We start from the raw sequence: 16,541 nt of genomic DNA, 5'->3' as shown, positions 1-16,541 counted from the left end.
AAGAATGAAAAATTGTTTTGTATCATGACTTTTTCCACCCGTGCTTCTTAAAGGTCTGGGTAAAAATAAGATTTGTGGCTATGTATTTGTTGAACAGTAAACAGCATTCTCCCATATTATAGAAGGTACAAGAACACTAAGGTAATCTCTAGCAGTATTGAATTCCGTGTAGTGGTTTAGTTCTATGTGCTTTCATGAGAGATTGACTGTTCTGTCGCAGATTAGAGTGGCAGCCTCAGCCACAGACTCCTAAAAAGGATAAAGAAGTGCCACAGACTCACGCCCACAAATCTAAAAGGCCAGGGGCTATGCTGGGTATGAAGGTCAAGCCAGTTTGTTAAAGACTCTGAACTTAGAGCCGGAGAACCTGCCACCAATGCAGTGTTGTCTGACAGCTTCTTCGACATTAAAGTTGTAATCTCTGGTTTGTGGTTTCCTCACTAGAAGAGTGATGAAGAGTTAAAGTTGATTCTCAAGGTACAGTCTAGTGCTAAATGTCCATGACTGGGGCACTTCAGAAAACCTGTTTCCATTCCAAACCCACAAAGTGTCTTCAAATAAGAAAATCAGTGGGACCCAGAATTCCGAGATTTACAAAGATGAGATCCCTTGGGAGGTTGGAGGAGCCAAACTAGACTTAATGAAATTTCCGTAGAACCGCACGTTTCGGGGTTCTGTAAGATCCAGTTCATAGGTGGATCTTCTGGGTTAGCAGTGGTGTGTTGGATCTCCCCGACCTGTTTCAAAACCATAAAGCACATGTGCCCACATGTACACCCATGGCTGATTCATGTCAATGTATGGCAAAACCCACTACAATATTATAAATTAATTAGCCTCCAATTAAAATAAATAAATGTTTAAAAAAAAAAAAAGATAAGGCAATGCCCAGCTGCTGGAGTCATCTTCCTGTGCATGATCGCTAGTTTCCAAACATCCTTGGAGGTTGGTCCTGTGATCTAGTGGCGTCATCACAGTAGCCCAAACAGAAGATGAAACATGTGATGCTCCAGTAGCAACTTTGGTGTTGAACACACTCTCAACTCTCTAGGAGACTTCATTTCCAGAAAACTATCCAATACTGCAGCAATCTAGAAGGTTTAAAATAGTTTTTGTAAATATCAAAATTGCGTCCCAGATGATGGTCCCTTGTTGGGAAAAGTCATGCTACAATTCCTTTTTCTTTCAACCGTAAGCTGTAAATTAAGTATTTCAGATGGAAGAAGAGAGTTCTAGAAGAGGGAAGTATTTCAGTGCAATTGTGTAAATTTTTTTTTCCTGTCTCGTTCTTCAGGAGATCATCTAGCTCTGGCCTTAATCCGTGAATTAGGGGGGAACAACTTAATATGGTGGTTCTGAAGTTAGACTTGTTGTTGTTCAGTCGCTCAGTCATGTTCAACTCTTTGAGACCCCATGAACTGCAGCACACCAGACTTCCCTGTCTTTCGCTATCTCCTAGAGTTTGCTTAAACTAATGTCCATTGAGTCGGAGGTGCCATCCAGCCATCTCATTCCCTGTCGTCCCCTTCTTCTCCTTCCCTCAATCTTCCCCATCATCAGGGTCTTTTCCAATGAGTCGGCTCATTGTATCAGGTGACCAAAGTATTAGAGCTTCAGTTTCAGCATCAGTCCTTCCAATGAATATTCAAGATTGATTTCCTTTAGGATTGACTAGTTTGATCTTTTTGCTGTCCAAGGGACTCTCAAGAGTCTTCTTCAGCACCACAGTTCAAAAGCAGCAAGTCAGACTGCCTAGGTTCAAACTCTTCATCTATCACTGTCTGTTTGACCTTCAACAAGTTGCTTAGTGTCTTCAGATTTCTCATCTATCAGATGACAGTGATAAGAATCCCTACGTAATAACGTCATTTTAAACATTCAATGAGATAAAACACGTACTAGCTGAGAACAGCGCCTGATCCATAGTGTACGTTAAATAAGAGTTGGTCACTGGGCTATGGAACATTTCATATTGGAAAAATAAAAACTCTTTACAGAAGACCTAGCTTCAAATAATGCATATTTTTTTAAAAAACTGTCAGCTTGTGGATATAATAAAAAAATTATTTTGGAAAGGAAAACTGTTTTACTTTAAAGTCTGTATAAAACATTGCAAATATTTTGTTACATCCTGTTGACAATTAGACTTCTATTTCTCACTTGCTCTATGCCATGTTCCAGTAATTAGGATATGAGTGTATTTGCCTGCAGGAACTCATTTCTGAATTGTTTCAGGATTAAAATACCAAACACTGAAGTTTTGTTGTGTAATCTTTGTTGTCAAACAGGTGTTTGGGGCAGTTTGTTTTTATCTGTCCTTCAGATATTTAGCAAGACTTGCTTTTATTAATTCTTCAGGTGCAGATTAAGCAAAATAGTCCATGAGAGCTCGTGAGCATCAGATTGTCTCAGAACACAGACTGTGGGTGGAGAACAGATTAGCTTTTGGAAGCTGCAATAACTCTCCACACCTCTAGGGTGACAAGTATTGGGTTGGCCAAATAGTTCTTTTGGGTTTTTACAGAAAACCTGAGTGATCTTTTGGCCAACCTGCTATTTGGACCCTAAACATATGGTGCCTTGGATGAGCATTGTATTAGTTTTAGACAAGAGAGCACTGTTGTCAAGAGCTGTATTTGCTATCAGTGAGTCATGGATACCCGAGTCTAGGTCATAAAATGCACAGTCCACAAGCATACAAGTCTTCTTTTGATAAATAGTATGTAATCGCTTCTCAGCCTTTTGGCTAAGATCAAGATAGTATGGAGGCTTCCCAGGTGACACAGTGGTAAAGAATGCACCTGCCGGTGCAAGAGACGCAGGTTAATTCCCTATGTCAGGAAGATCCCCTGGAGTAGGAAATGGCAACCCACTCCAACAGCAAATGCCAACCCACTCCAGGACTCTTGCCTAAAATATTCCACGGACAGAGGAGCCTGGTGGCTGCAGTCCGTGGGGTCTCAAAGAGTCGGACACAACTGAGCGATTGAGCTCACACAGGTAGTTTCTAATGTAAGCAGCTACTTAAAAAGAATGATAGTTAAGTTGGATGCTAATCGGAACTGTTATCTCTTCATAAATGGAGATGTCCTTTACCCATCCATTCTTTAAATATCATAACTGTTATACTTTGAGTTTAGGGCAAGAAATTGTCAAAGCTTATTAAGAGGGAAAATAAAAAGAAAGGAGTTTTCTTCAAAATTTCCAGGCTAGGTCAAAGGAGTAGAACAAGAAGAAACACCAAAAAATGTAATTTAGGTACAAAAAAGTTAGCAATCAAAGTCTGACGTAACCGTCATTCTTAAGTAGGAACAGTTGTCATGTAGCTGATTTTACCTCCTTTTAAGGAAATAGAGTACCAAGAAAATAAATTTCTCTGTCTAGTAATAAATATAAATATCTCACTGGGGCCTCCCATGTTATAGCTTTTTGAAACAACTTAGTATTTCCTCAGATTTGCATTTCTCTTTTGCACTTCATCGTCAGCTCCTCTCTCATGTTTAAATTTATTTCTGTCCTTATAAATTACCACTATGTTTTGTTTGGGGCAATAATAAAGAGAATAAATACATAAGTACTGAGTATTCCCATATTTTCCTTCAAAAATCTCAACAGTTAGGACTACTTCACAATGTCCTCTGTCCTTGTCAAAGAACCACTTCAGTTCCTTTCCCAAATCCACCTATCTCCCTTTTCTCCCCAGTGCCCTCCATTTCAAGAAAAGAAAGCAAAGGAATCAGGTTTAGCCTCTTTAACCTGTGTTACACAAGTAAGTCACGGATGTCCGAGTCTTGGCCATTGAGCAGACAGCCTATAAACTTGGAGGCCCTTCTGCACAGGGGACCAAGCTGTTCCCAGCCAGGACAGTGTTGTCAAGACCACACGACTAGAGCTTCAGGTTTGTCAAAATAGTGTTTCCCCTTATATCAGGACTCGAAAAGAGCGACCAACCTCTTCAGGTAGTTAACCCCCTTCCCTTTCCTTTATGAGAAAGGATGCTTTTAAAGATTGGACTCATTACGAAACCACTCACAGTGTGAATCCATGAGATCATTCAGACACCTGTGAAAGTGTGTTGCCTTGTGCTAATAACAAAACAAGGTGCCTCAAAAAGGAGGCAGAAGGGGTGAGCTTTCAGAATGCACTGCGAGCGTAAACCTAATTTCCAAATTGTTCCATGAACTCTCCCTTAACTTCAGAGGCTACACTAAAATAACCCAGACTGTGTTTTTTTCAAGGAAGTCTCTAGGTGCTAATCCACTTCTGTTTTAATTCTCCATTACTCCTGGGGGTGTCCTAGCAAGCAACACTGATTTCTGTGTTTACTCATAAAAGATGAGAACTGCACAGATTTCAGATACCATGTGCCCAGAATGTTCCATTGACTCCTCCTGCTGCTGTGTGATGGTGAGACGATGATTCTGGGGGGTTTGGGTGGGGAGTGTCACTGGCTTCAGTCCCAAGCTCCCCATTGACAGTATCCAAGGGAATGGTTCTCTATTCAGCTTTTTCATTCATCAGATTAAGATACAGGATTTTGTTTGAAAGAAAAATGGTTTTTCTCAAAACTAGTATTTGGAAAATTCCATGTCCGATTTGACAGATAAGGCAACTGAAGACTTGCCTGCTATTATTAAGCTCCTTGATGACAGTTCAGTTGAGTTCAGTTCAGTCACTCAGTTGTGTCCGACTCTTTGCGACCCCATGAATCACAGCACGCCAGGTCTCCCTGTCCATCACCAACTCCCGCAGTTCACTCAGACTCACATCCATTGAGTCAGTGATGCCATCCAGCCATCTCATCCTCTGTCGTCCCCTTCTCCTCCTGCCCCCAATTCCTCCCAGCATCAGAGTCTTTTCCAATGAGTCAACTCTTCGTATGAGGTGGCCAAAGTCTGGAGTTTCAGCTTTAGCATCATTCCTTCCAAAGAAATCTAAGGGCTGATCTCCTTCAGAATGGACTGGTTGGATCTCCATGCAGTTCAAGGGACTCTCAAGAGTCTTCTCCAACACCACAGTTCAAAAGCATCAATTCTTCTGTGCTCAGCTTTCTTCACAGTCCAACTCTCACATCCATACATGACCACTGGAAAAACCATAGCCTTGACTAGACGGACCTTTGTTGGCAAAGTAATGTCTCTGCTTTTCAACATGCTATCTAGGTTGGTCATAACTTTTCTTCCAAGGAGTAAGCTTGGAATAAGGCCCCCTTTTAATTTCATGGCTGCAGTCACCATCTGCAGTGATTTTAGAGCCCCAAAAAATAAAGTCTGACTCTGTTTCCACTGTTTCCCCATCTATTTGCCATGAAGTGATGGGACCAGATGCCACGATCTTAGTTTTCTGAATGTCGAGCTTTAGGCCAACTTTTTCGCTCTCCTCTTTCACTTTCATCAAGAGGCTCTTCAGTTCCTCTTCACTTTCTGTCATAAGGGTGGTGTCATCTGCATATCTGAGGTTATTGATATTCTCCCGGCAATCTTGATTCCAGCTTTTGTTTCTTCCAGTCCAGTGTTTCTCATGATGTACTCTGCATAGAATTTAAATAAGCAGGGTGACAATATACAGCCTTGACGTACTCCTTTTCCTATTTGGAACCAGTCTGTTTTTCCAAGTCCAGTTCTAACTGTTGCTTCCTGACCTGCATATAGTTTTCTCAAGAGGCAAGTCAGGTAGTCTGGTATTCCCATCTCTTTCAGAATTTTCCAGTTTATTGTGATCCACACAGTCAAAGGTTTTGGCATAGTCAATAAAGCAGAAATAGATGTTTTTCTGGAACTCCTGCTTTTTCGATGATCCAGCGGATGTTGGCAATTTGATCTCTGGTTCCTCTACCTTTTCTAAAACCAGCTTGAACATCTGGAAGTTCACGGTTCACATATTGCTGAAGCCTGGCTTGGAGAATTTTGAGCATTACTTTACTAGCATATGAGATGAGTGCAATTGTACAGTAGTTTGAGCATTCTTTGGCATTGCCTTTCTTTGGGATTGGAATGAAAACTGACCTTTTTCAGTCCTGTGGCCACTGCTGAGTTTTCCACATTTGCTGGCATATTGAGTGCAGCACTTTCACAGCATCATCTTTTAGAATTTGAAATAGCTCAACTGGAATTCCATCACCTCCACTAGCTTTGTTCATAGTGATGCTTTCTAAGGCCCACTTTTTAAAAAAAAGGCCCACTTGACTTCATATTCCAGGATGTCTGGCTCTAGATGAGTGATCACACCATCATGATTATCTTGGTATGAAGATCTTTTTTGTACAATTCTTCTGTGTATTCTTGCCACCTCTTCTTAATATCTTCTGCTTCTGTTAGGTCCATACGATTTTTGTCCTTTATCAAGTCCATCTTTGCATGAAATGTTCCCTTGGTATCTCTAATTTTCTTGAAGAGATCTCTAGTCTTTCCCATTCTATTGTTTTCCTCTATTTCTTTGCATTGATCACGAGGAAGGCTTTCTTATCTCTCCTGGTTATTCTTTGGAACTCTGCATTCAGATGCTTATATCTTTCCTTTTCTCCTTTGCTTTTCACTTCTCTTCTTTTCTACTTCCCTGCTGGCTCAGAGAGTAAAGCATCTGCCTACAATGCGGGAGACCCGGGTTCAATCTCTGGGTTGGGAAGATCCCCTGGAGAAGGAAATGGCAACCCACTCCAGTACTCTTACCTGGAAAATCCCATGGAGAATCTTGGTAGGCTACAGTCCATGGGGTCTCAAAGAGTCGGACATGACTGAGTGACTTCACTTCTCTTTTCACAGCTCTTTGTAAGGCCTCCTCAGAGAGCCATTTTGATGATAGTAGGGGACTAAAATGCCAGTCTCTTAGTATCCCAATCCATTGTTTTGTCCACTTTAAGATGACACTTCCATACTTTTCATTTACAGGCCGGATATGAACCGTTTCCAAAGCTTTTTACTTTGTAAACTCTTCAAGAATTATGTTAACTAAAACTTTTCAGATGGAGCTCACAGTCCCACTCACTACTGTGTGCTGCCTACAGTATTTGGTCCACTGCATTGGATAGTCTTCATCCTTCTCAGGAGAAACTGGTCAAAATATGAATGTGTTAAATAGCCTTGTGAAAGTTAAAATTATATCCCATTTCACACACTGGTTTCCAGACCATGGAACAGATCTGACTAAGTGAACCATAAACACTTCATCAACATACTTTTGGTCACCCCTCCCTCCATTTTTAACAAGTACCACAGCCTGTATAATTCAAAACAGTGCAAAAATAATGTCCTATTTTATCCTCTGACGCTGTCACACGTTAGCTCTTTGCCAGTGGAACTACTAAAAGGCATGCTTTAAAAGCCAAAGGATATTTTTTGAAAGGAAAACAAAATCCGTGTCTGCTCCATGGTAAAGAAACCATCCCCCTGGAAATAAATCCACTCACACATGCCAGTTGAGTCATTTCATCTGAGGCCCCAGTGAAAAAGCAGTCTTTTCTCTGCCTGTCACCCTCAGAGACCTGATTTATCTCACATGGGAGCACAGGTTTGCTACATAGGACTTCCAAAGGACTTGTAACCAGACGATCAAAAACATCACTTGCAAAGAATTCTAGTTTTAAAACTCTGTCTCACCATGTCATGGGTAAATTTTATCAGTAAGTTTCTATAACTTATTATGATCTTTAAACACACACAGTCAAAAGACTTGGACCAAAATGAACCCAGGTTTCCCAGGCCGTATACACAAAACCAACAAGTGGCCCCTGGGGTTATGGACCTTCTCTAAGTCATGCCTTGTTCATTCACTCATTTAAAGTTGAAGGCTGATTATTGCCTGGTGCTGTTGACGTCATTAGCTTTCACAGGATTTTCCCTGCTTCAGTGTGACAGGGAACAGACTCTCAATAAGCAGTTGAATCTAGACGTGAATATTTGGTTTTATTCCCCAGGTCACCCTCCAGAAAAATTTCGTATTGAGGCTGCCTCTGCCGAGTCTATGTTACCTCTGAGTGCTATCTATTGGAAAACTGCCAGAATCAGGCTTCCTTGACCCTTTGCCACTGAAGGCATTCCATTCTTTTTCTTTTTTTTTTTGTACTGGAGCATAGTTAATTTACAACCTTGTATTAGTTTCAGGTGTACAGCCTAGTGATTCATTTATACATATGCATTTGTTCATTCTTTTTCAGATTCTTTTCCCATATAGGTTATTAGGGAATATTGAATAGAGTTCCCTGTGCTATATGGTAGATCCTGGTTGATTATCTGTTATATATATATAAATAGTAGTTGTGTATATGTTAATCCTAAACTTCTAATTTTTCCCTCCCCCAACATTCATCCCCCCTTTGGTAAGTTTGTTTTCAAACTCTGTGAGTTTGTTTCTCTTTTATAAATAAATTCATTTATATCATTTTTAAAAATTAATTTCTACAAATGAGTGGTATCATACAATATTTGTCTTTCTCTGTCTGACTTTACTTAGCATGGTAATCTCTAGGTTTATCCATGTTGGCACAAATGGCATTCTTTTGTTCTTTTCTGTGGCCGAGTAATATTCCACTGTATATATGAACTACATCTTCTTTATCCATTCCTTTTCAACTCTTTGTTTACTGTAAATGTATATTTTTTCTGAGTCACATTTGCAGCACTTAGACCATCAGTGGAAAGATGGGTATGGAGAAAATAAAATACTCAGTGAAAACATTATAGCCAATCTTGTTGAAAAGAGTAGAAAGAATGAACCAAAAAAGAATGGAGAAAGATTAAGTTAAGTCCAGCTAGAAGAAAGCAAGAGCCAGCCAGGAATGTCAGGCGCTCACAGCCTGAGCTCAGGGAGGAGCCAGGGACACAGGCATCCTGCTGGGTGTCTCGGGGATGCCTGCGGGGCCACCTGGGTCATGGTTCCCATGACGTGGAAGGGAAGATGGAGAGGGCAGAGTCCACGTGTGAAGAGCCTGGGAGGGGAGCGAGGATGAAGCGGGGTGGTGGGGAGGGAAAGGTCAGAGGGTAGAAGCCTCAGAGCTTGTGGTGGGGGGGCTGCCAACCCTGCCCTGGCCCCGTGGTGGCGGTATAGAGGAGCTGCCCTCGCTGGTGTAGAGAGACGGAGCCTTCAGAGAGCGGGGAGCGTGTTGGCAGAGGATGCGGTTAGGCCCGGCTGGACTCGCTCCATTGGTGGTATCCAAGGATTAGTTGTGGAAATGATGCTGAAGCTTGCAGGCAGGTCTTGATTAGATAGAACAAGCAGGGAGTCATCAGCACACAGTAGACAGGAGATAAAGATGACCTAGCATGTAGAACAGTGAACTACAGGCTGAAACCTCGGGAAATACCAGCCAGCCTTTCAGGGAAGAGTGGTGCAGCTCTGCAAACACAGAAGACAGAATAGATGGTCTGGGAGGTAACATACAACACACAGCACGGGCCGGCACAGCAGCCCGGAGAATGGAGAGTTTCACACAGAGGGGAATGATGGGTGTTGCAAACACACCAGGGAGGTCCAAAGGGATAAGGATCCTAAAACATCATGTCGTCTGGTCCACCGAGAGGTGGCCAGTGAACTCGGAGAATCAAACTTCTCCTTAAGGTGCACGAGGAGGAAAAACTTGGAGAGAAACGCTGCCGAGTGCACCCCTTTCCAAAGGCTCTGAGACACCCTGATCTTTTGGAGTGAAGACTCAAGATGAGGGAAGCTGGGGTTCCCTTTCTGATTTAATCAAATTATTCAATTTCTAAAACAAGATGAAATCCAGCCCTTGTAAATCCTAGCCAAATATATTAGCTACCTGAACAATATTTAAGAACTGTCTCCTCCACTCCTCCCAGCCTCTTCAAATCAATAATAATATGAAAACTAAAGTCACGACATTTTTGCTACCCCTTGCTTATCTGGAAAATGTCGTAATTTCTCTACATCTGATTGAAATTAGAAGAGTCTGACAGGGACTGAATGACTAACGCTTTCACTTTCATGCCTGGGAGCATGTGCTCCTAAGCAGAAAGTATATTTCACTGCTACTTTTTTGTATTAAAAAAAAAAAAAAAGCACAGAAACTTTTAATTGACCAATATCATAAGTAATAGTCAAATAATAACTCCATGTGTTTCATTCTAAATAGATGTGGTGTGGCCATATTTAAAGATGACACACAAATTCTAATAACATCCCTTCCTCATATAAAGCCGACTTTCAAGAAGCAGCATGGGAGAGGGAAGAAAACCACACTGGAATTAGACCTGGATGAATCCTGGTTTTATAACATATGACTATGAAATATTTGGCAAGTTTCTCAGTCTCTCTGGGGCTTCCCTTGTGGCTCAGCTGGTAAAGAATCCACCTGCAATGCAGGAGACCTGGATTTGATCCCTAGGTTGGGAAGATCCCCTGGAGAAGAGAAAAGCTACCCACTCCAGTATTCTGGCCTGGAGAATTCCATGGACTGTATAGTCCATAACATCGCAAAGAGACGGACATGACTGAGCCACTTTTCACTTCAATCTCTCTGAGCTTCAGTTTCTTCTTCTGTTAAGATGGGATTCACAACATACCTATACCTGTTACTTTAGGGTTCAGTACTTTCTAGGGAATCCCTAAATAATCGTTTATTGATAGATATTAGTTGCAAGTCTCAGGCTGACAGGAGATTTTCCGATTTCGTAGAATTTGGCCACTGTGTGCTTAGCATGTTCTATTTGTATCTCAGTTAATGCGACAGAACCTATTTTCTACATTGGGTATCCCTGGTCCTTTCTCTCCAACTCTCGTATAAAGGAGTACGGATAGAACTCAGTATTCCCTGAGTTCTATGGAGCAGGGCCCACACACTCATTGATATCCAGAGTGTTCTAAGTTCATCATATCCTGAGATTAAGTAAGTCTCCCCAAAGATCAGGATTATCACCTTCAATCGTAGTTGTTAATCCCACACATAGTCACACACACAGTAACTGGAAAATCCCTGGGAAGGAATGGATGCCATGGATGGGTAAGTGACAGCTAGCAGATGTTTTTCTGAGTATCAACTGCTGGTGTTTTAACCTTTAACTGCTGGTGTTTTAACCTTTTCATTCTGCTTTTTATAATAGACACACGTTAACTAAAACGAGAAGCCTGACTCCAGCTTAACTGAAGCATTTAAGGACGTGGGTGATCACATGCCATTTTAATAACAGTGTCTACTAACTCAATAAAAGTCCAGTTGGTCTTTTCACATCCTAGATACTTGCTTTCCCACAGAAGCATCAACTAACTTAATTATGACTTATAGCGAAAATTACAGTAGGCTGAAGGAAGAGCTTAAAATAGGGTTTCAGTAAACCTGGGAACTGAAGTCGAGGATTCTGATGATTGGCATATATTATTTAAAATACATCTAAATATTCAGTTCTGTAATTCTTTTAATTTCAAGGGGGAAAAAAAGAAACTATATATATGCCAAATGGAAGTCTTCAGTTATTTAACTAAACATAAGCTAACATAGTAGATCCAGATTTTAACCAGGTAATAACTTGTTAAATGCAGTTGGCATCCTAAACCAATTGAATGTCCATAACCCTAAAATACATGGAAATAAAAATAAAAATGTAATACCAATAGAAATAAATAAAGTAAAATAAAAATTTAATACTAATAGAAATAAATATTTAATACCGATAGAAACAAAAATTTAATACCAATAGAAAAAGAGAGTTTTGAAAAAAAAAAAGTTTTGGAAACCTATCTTTTCAAACAGAAGCAGGTGTAGAAAGAAATTGGTAACAAAGAGACCGAGTGTGAGAAGAGGAAGTGATTTTGTCTTTACCTCGCAGCGAAAGAAGTAATTAACATACAGCCCAAACTGGCATTGAAATCCTTTGGGATCCAGTTTCACAATGGCTCTTTGCACACATTTTAAGGAAAAAAAAAATATTTCCTGCCTGTTGGTAGTTTAAAATCTTTTCTAATTAATTTATTCTAAGAATGTATCTTCAGGCCATATTACCCCAGCAAGAGACATACTAAGAGTTCAAACAGCTTATCATTGGGAAGAATACCTACAATGTTAATAGGATTATGCCTGACCCTTTTTTAGGACTAAAATACTCCTAAGTTAAAGTGACTTAGAGTGGGAAGTATCCAGAACACTTCCTAAGTAGCAAAAAGGAAAGTGAAGTCGCTCAGTCGTGTCCGTCTCTTTAGGACCCCATGGACTAGCCTATCAGGCTCCTCCATCCATGGGATTTTCCAGGCAAGAGTGCTGGAGTGGATTGCCATTTCCTTCTCCAGGGGATCTTCCCGACCCAGGAATGGAATCCGGGTCTCCCGCCTTGCAGGCGGGACGCTTTACCGTCTGAGTACACACCCCAATGGCACCCCACTCCGATACTCTTGCCTGGAAAATCCCATGGACAGAGGAGCCTGGTAGGCTGCAATCCATGGGGTCGCAAAGAGTCGGACACGACTGAGCGACTTCATTTTCACTTTTCACTTTCATGCATTGGAGAAGGAAATGGCAACCCACTCCAGCGTTCTTGCCTGGAGAATCCCAGGAACGGCGGAGCATGGTGGACTGCCGTCTATGGGGTCACACAGAGTCGGACACGACTGAAGCGACTTAGCCCAAAATTAAATTGATCGCTTTTGAGTTTATTTCACTCACAGAAAATTTGACTCTTTTCAAAGTCCTTAGAAAGATGTAATTATATAAACCCCATATATATAAGGATAGTTTTTTTTTCCAAATAAGGATAAACTCAGAAACTTTCATTTTTTTCCTTTATTCTGGTGATGAAAACATTGTTTATAAAGGCAACACTGCCCTCTACCGGTCAGAGTGTTAGTAGCAGATTATTTTACTTTTGACAGGTTTTAACTCAATGAAATAAAAGCTTAAGCCAAATGAACATTTGTTTTATAATATTTGATACCTCATTATGAAAAATAGGAGGAGTAATTCTAGGGGCAATGTTTTTGGGGGACAAGTCTTGTATAACCTTTCCAGACACATTTCTAACCGCCATTCCCATCCTCACCACACCCCATTCAAAACCAAGTCGTTTCACCAGAGTATAGAAAGGAAGGAGATGAGGTTCACGTCATAGGTTTGATTATAACTGGATTTGTATTTGTCCGAAATGATTATGCCCCTTCGGCTCCCATTTTTCTTCCTTTGTATAGTGTTTCCTAAGCAATGCATCAGTGCATCTCCCCTTTCCCAATCCGCTTCTCCCCAAAGTTGTCTTTGCTGGTGGAAGCAAAGCCTCCCAGGGAGGCTCCTTGCAGTAGCGACCCCTGTTCTGTAGTCACGAGTGGCGTCACCCCTTCTTCCCCTTATCAGGCTTTGTCAGAGCTTCTAGAACAGCTCCTTTCTCCCTGGCAGTCTCAAGTCCCAGGGAGCTGAGAAGTTGTTCCTTGCCAATATCTATCGCATATTCAGTCCTCCTGGCAATACCTCCTAGAGACTGAGAGCTGTGATGAGACGATTTGCAATAAGAGGTTGTACCCTTTCCAAACATTGAAGAGCAACCCATTTTGTAAATACCTGAAAAGGTAAAATACCATGATTCATTCGTCTGTATCAAGAAAAGAAACTGCACAGCAAAAATGAGTGTGAAACCAGGCGGAAGGCAGGAGTTCCAGTGCTAGGCTTGATATGTTTTAGTTGTGGGTAGTCAGTAAGTCAACCTCAGCGAGTACTTCCTCTTGACTCATTGGAATGATTAATTTAAAAAAAAAAAAAAAACAACCCTGCTTACTTTCCAGGACTGTTGTGAAGAAGAAATGGGTTGTATGATGACAGCAAGGTGTAAGGGTTTATTCTCTCAAGTTGAAAGGGAAAACTTGGGTAAACTTGTCATTTAAATATGCAGTCATTTAAATTGCCATTTAAGTATGCAGTCAGTTTGGCTTTCCATTGATAGACAGGGAATCCTGGCATGCTGCAATCCATGGGGACGCAAAGAGTCAGATGCAATTGAGCGACTGAACTGAACTGAACTGAATTAAGCATGTGTAATAATTTGCCTTTTTGCTATGTGTTTAGTCTTTGTTCCCATTGTGAGTAGGGAAACTAAAGCTTGGAAAACCAAGATCATCTTAAAGGAAATCTATCTGAGATTTGGATTCCAGCTCACTGTTTTCTTGACTCATCACCTAATCACGCCTCACTGCCTGTTCTGATTTATCACTCCCATCTTGAAACATCTGATCTGTCCACTATGTTGATGTCATGCCTTTTCACAGCTCTACACAGCTCTTCCCCCTCTGCTTGGAATTCCCTTTGCCTCGGTCTCCATCTGGCAAACACATCTAGCTCAGCTGTCAGTACAGTGTTCTAGGATGCCTATTTACCTGTCGGAACGCCTCAGTTTCAGAGCCTCTGTCTTGTCCATCTTGACTTTCCAACTCAGACACTCTTGCATAAATCAAGTGTCTCATACACATTTGTAAATTGTCTTTGACTCCTAAGTAAAGCTGTAGTATTGATTTACCATGATTTTTGACTGCGAAAAATAAAACATTTAAAGAATAACTTACCAATTCTTTTCCAGAACCTGGAGGAACTTGATTCCATTTTGCACTAGGAAATTTGAGGTAGAACTGTTACATATAAAGGAAAAGCTGATGGTAAAATGTGAGAATATCAAAATAATGAGTTCCTTTTACCAATGACTGATTGAGCCTTGATGTCATACTGTATTAAGTTAAAACATCTAATAAATTCCTCAGTTGATGGTTTGTGTAAAGACATATGTGGTTTTGTCCTCAGCCTTTATCTCAGAGTTAACAGGGCTACTATAAAGTTTTCATCTTGTTTACAACCATCTCAAGGATTTTCCCTAAGAACCAGTTGTTTTTCTTTAAAAAGTAGACCTTCTTCCAAAATAGGTCCCATACATAGCCATGATGAAGAACCAGAAGGTAAACTGAATCAAGAGTAGTATGTAGTATTTTCTCCACCCCGCTATCCACACTCGTCAGTAAACAAACATGAAACCCACCCACACATAAAAAGGACAGACTTATTTCCTTATTTTCTAAAATATACCAAATGTATTTCTCTTCCTAAAGTCACTATTTGAAGAAATCTCCAACGGGATTTTGTATGCTTATTTTAATATTCTTAGCATAGACTGCTGGCATTTTCTCCCATAAAATATTTAAGCTTTGATCAAGACTCCCACAGTGAGCATTGTTTATGCATTCTGTTCTCTTCAATAGCTTTAGTTGTTTAAAAAGTGGAAATGTTAGTTTAAAATGTTACGGACAGTGTAAAAGTGAAAAATAACATGTCTCCACGTGACCCCTCATGACTGTTTTTTTTCCCCTCTTTTAGAGCTTTTTAAAGCACATATTACACGTATATGTTGATTCACAGCAAATATGTCCTGTATTTTATTACCTTAAAAAAAAAACCATCATCAGCCATGCTAAAAAAAAAGAAAAAAAAACCTGACTGATTACTTAGAGCAAGACCGAGTGAAATTTGGGACAGACGTGTCTAAGACATAGATAGAAAATAGTCTAGTATCAAGTCTTCTACCATTGTCTCCATTTCTCTTCATCTTTTAAAATGACATCATCGGTAGTTCTTGATAATTGAAACTTTGAAACCAATTTTTAGAGAATGGTCCTAAAGGGGAGTTGATTAAAAAAGCCACATTGATTGCTTAAAGTCAATTTCTCTCTGCAGGACTATGTTGTGTCCAATACTAGATCAAGAAATGGAGCAAGGGGCTTCCCTGGTGGTCCAGGGTTAGAAATACGCCTTGCAATGTAGAGGACACAGGTTTGATCCCTGGTCGGGGAACTAGGATCCCATGTGTCAGGGATCTAAATCCAAGTGCCGCAACAAAAGATCCCACTTGCTGCAAGTGAGGCCCGACACAGCCAAAACTAAAATAAAAATGAAAAACAGAAATGGAGCAAACGGTGAACGGTTAGGCACTTACTGAATGAATGTCTGTTATAAGTAGTTTTAGTACAAATATGTGTCCATATTTTGCCATCTGTAGAAATGAAAGATACACACACAACCCAATATTTCATAATGATCACTTTAGTATGCTGGCATTTGGGATGTTTGTAAATATCACAGAAACAGATACAGGAGCCAGAATTCATGTTCAGAAACTTGTGAATCATGTGTGTGGAGTCCAGACTTGTTGCTCTACAGCGAAGACACAATGGAAAACACTTTTTTTTTTTTCACAAATGTGGAAATTAAGGATATCTGCATTGGTGTAGCACACTCCATAGGACACAGTATGGAAATGTAACCAAAATAAATTCTTAAGGGGTTTATTATTTAATCAGCAAAACAACCTCATGTCCTAATATTTTTATAGTCCCCCACTGTGTGTGCACACACACGTAAGAGCTCAGTGAAGCTTGGCAGAATGAGTACTAATTTTCTATTTAAATGTGATCTTTCTATTTAGAATTTACCTCCTAAATCGCAGGCTTCCCTTGTGGCTCAGCTGGTAAGGAAACCGCCTGCAATGGTGGGAGACCTGGGTTCGATCCCTGGGTTGAGAAGATCCCCTGGAGAAGGGAAAGGCTACCCACTCCTGTATTCCAGTCTGGAGAATTCCATG

At 40.6% G+C, this 16,541-nt stretch overlaps 1 protein-coding gene across 1 annotated transcript in view; it reads left to right on the top strand.

The window, feature by feature from the left end:
• RGS17 (regulator of G protein signaling 17) overlaps positions 1-16,541 on the top strand; it is a 107,613-nt gene that overhangs the window by 67,869 nt on the left and 23,203 nt on the right. The window lies entirely within an intron of this gene.

This window comes from Ovis aries, chromosome 8 (genome assembly GCF_016772045.2).
Source record: "Ovis aries strain OAR_USU_Benz2616 breed Rambouillet chromosome 8, ARS-UI_Ramb_v3.0, whole genome shotgun sequence".
Taxonomy (NCBI): domain Eukaryota; kingdom Metazoa; phylum Chordata; class Mammalia; order Artiodactyla; family Bovidae; genus Ovis; species Ovis aries.
The sequence above is the reverse complement of the archived record's forward strand: the minus strand, read 5'-3'. Positions and strand labels throughout refer to the sequence as shown.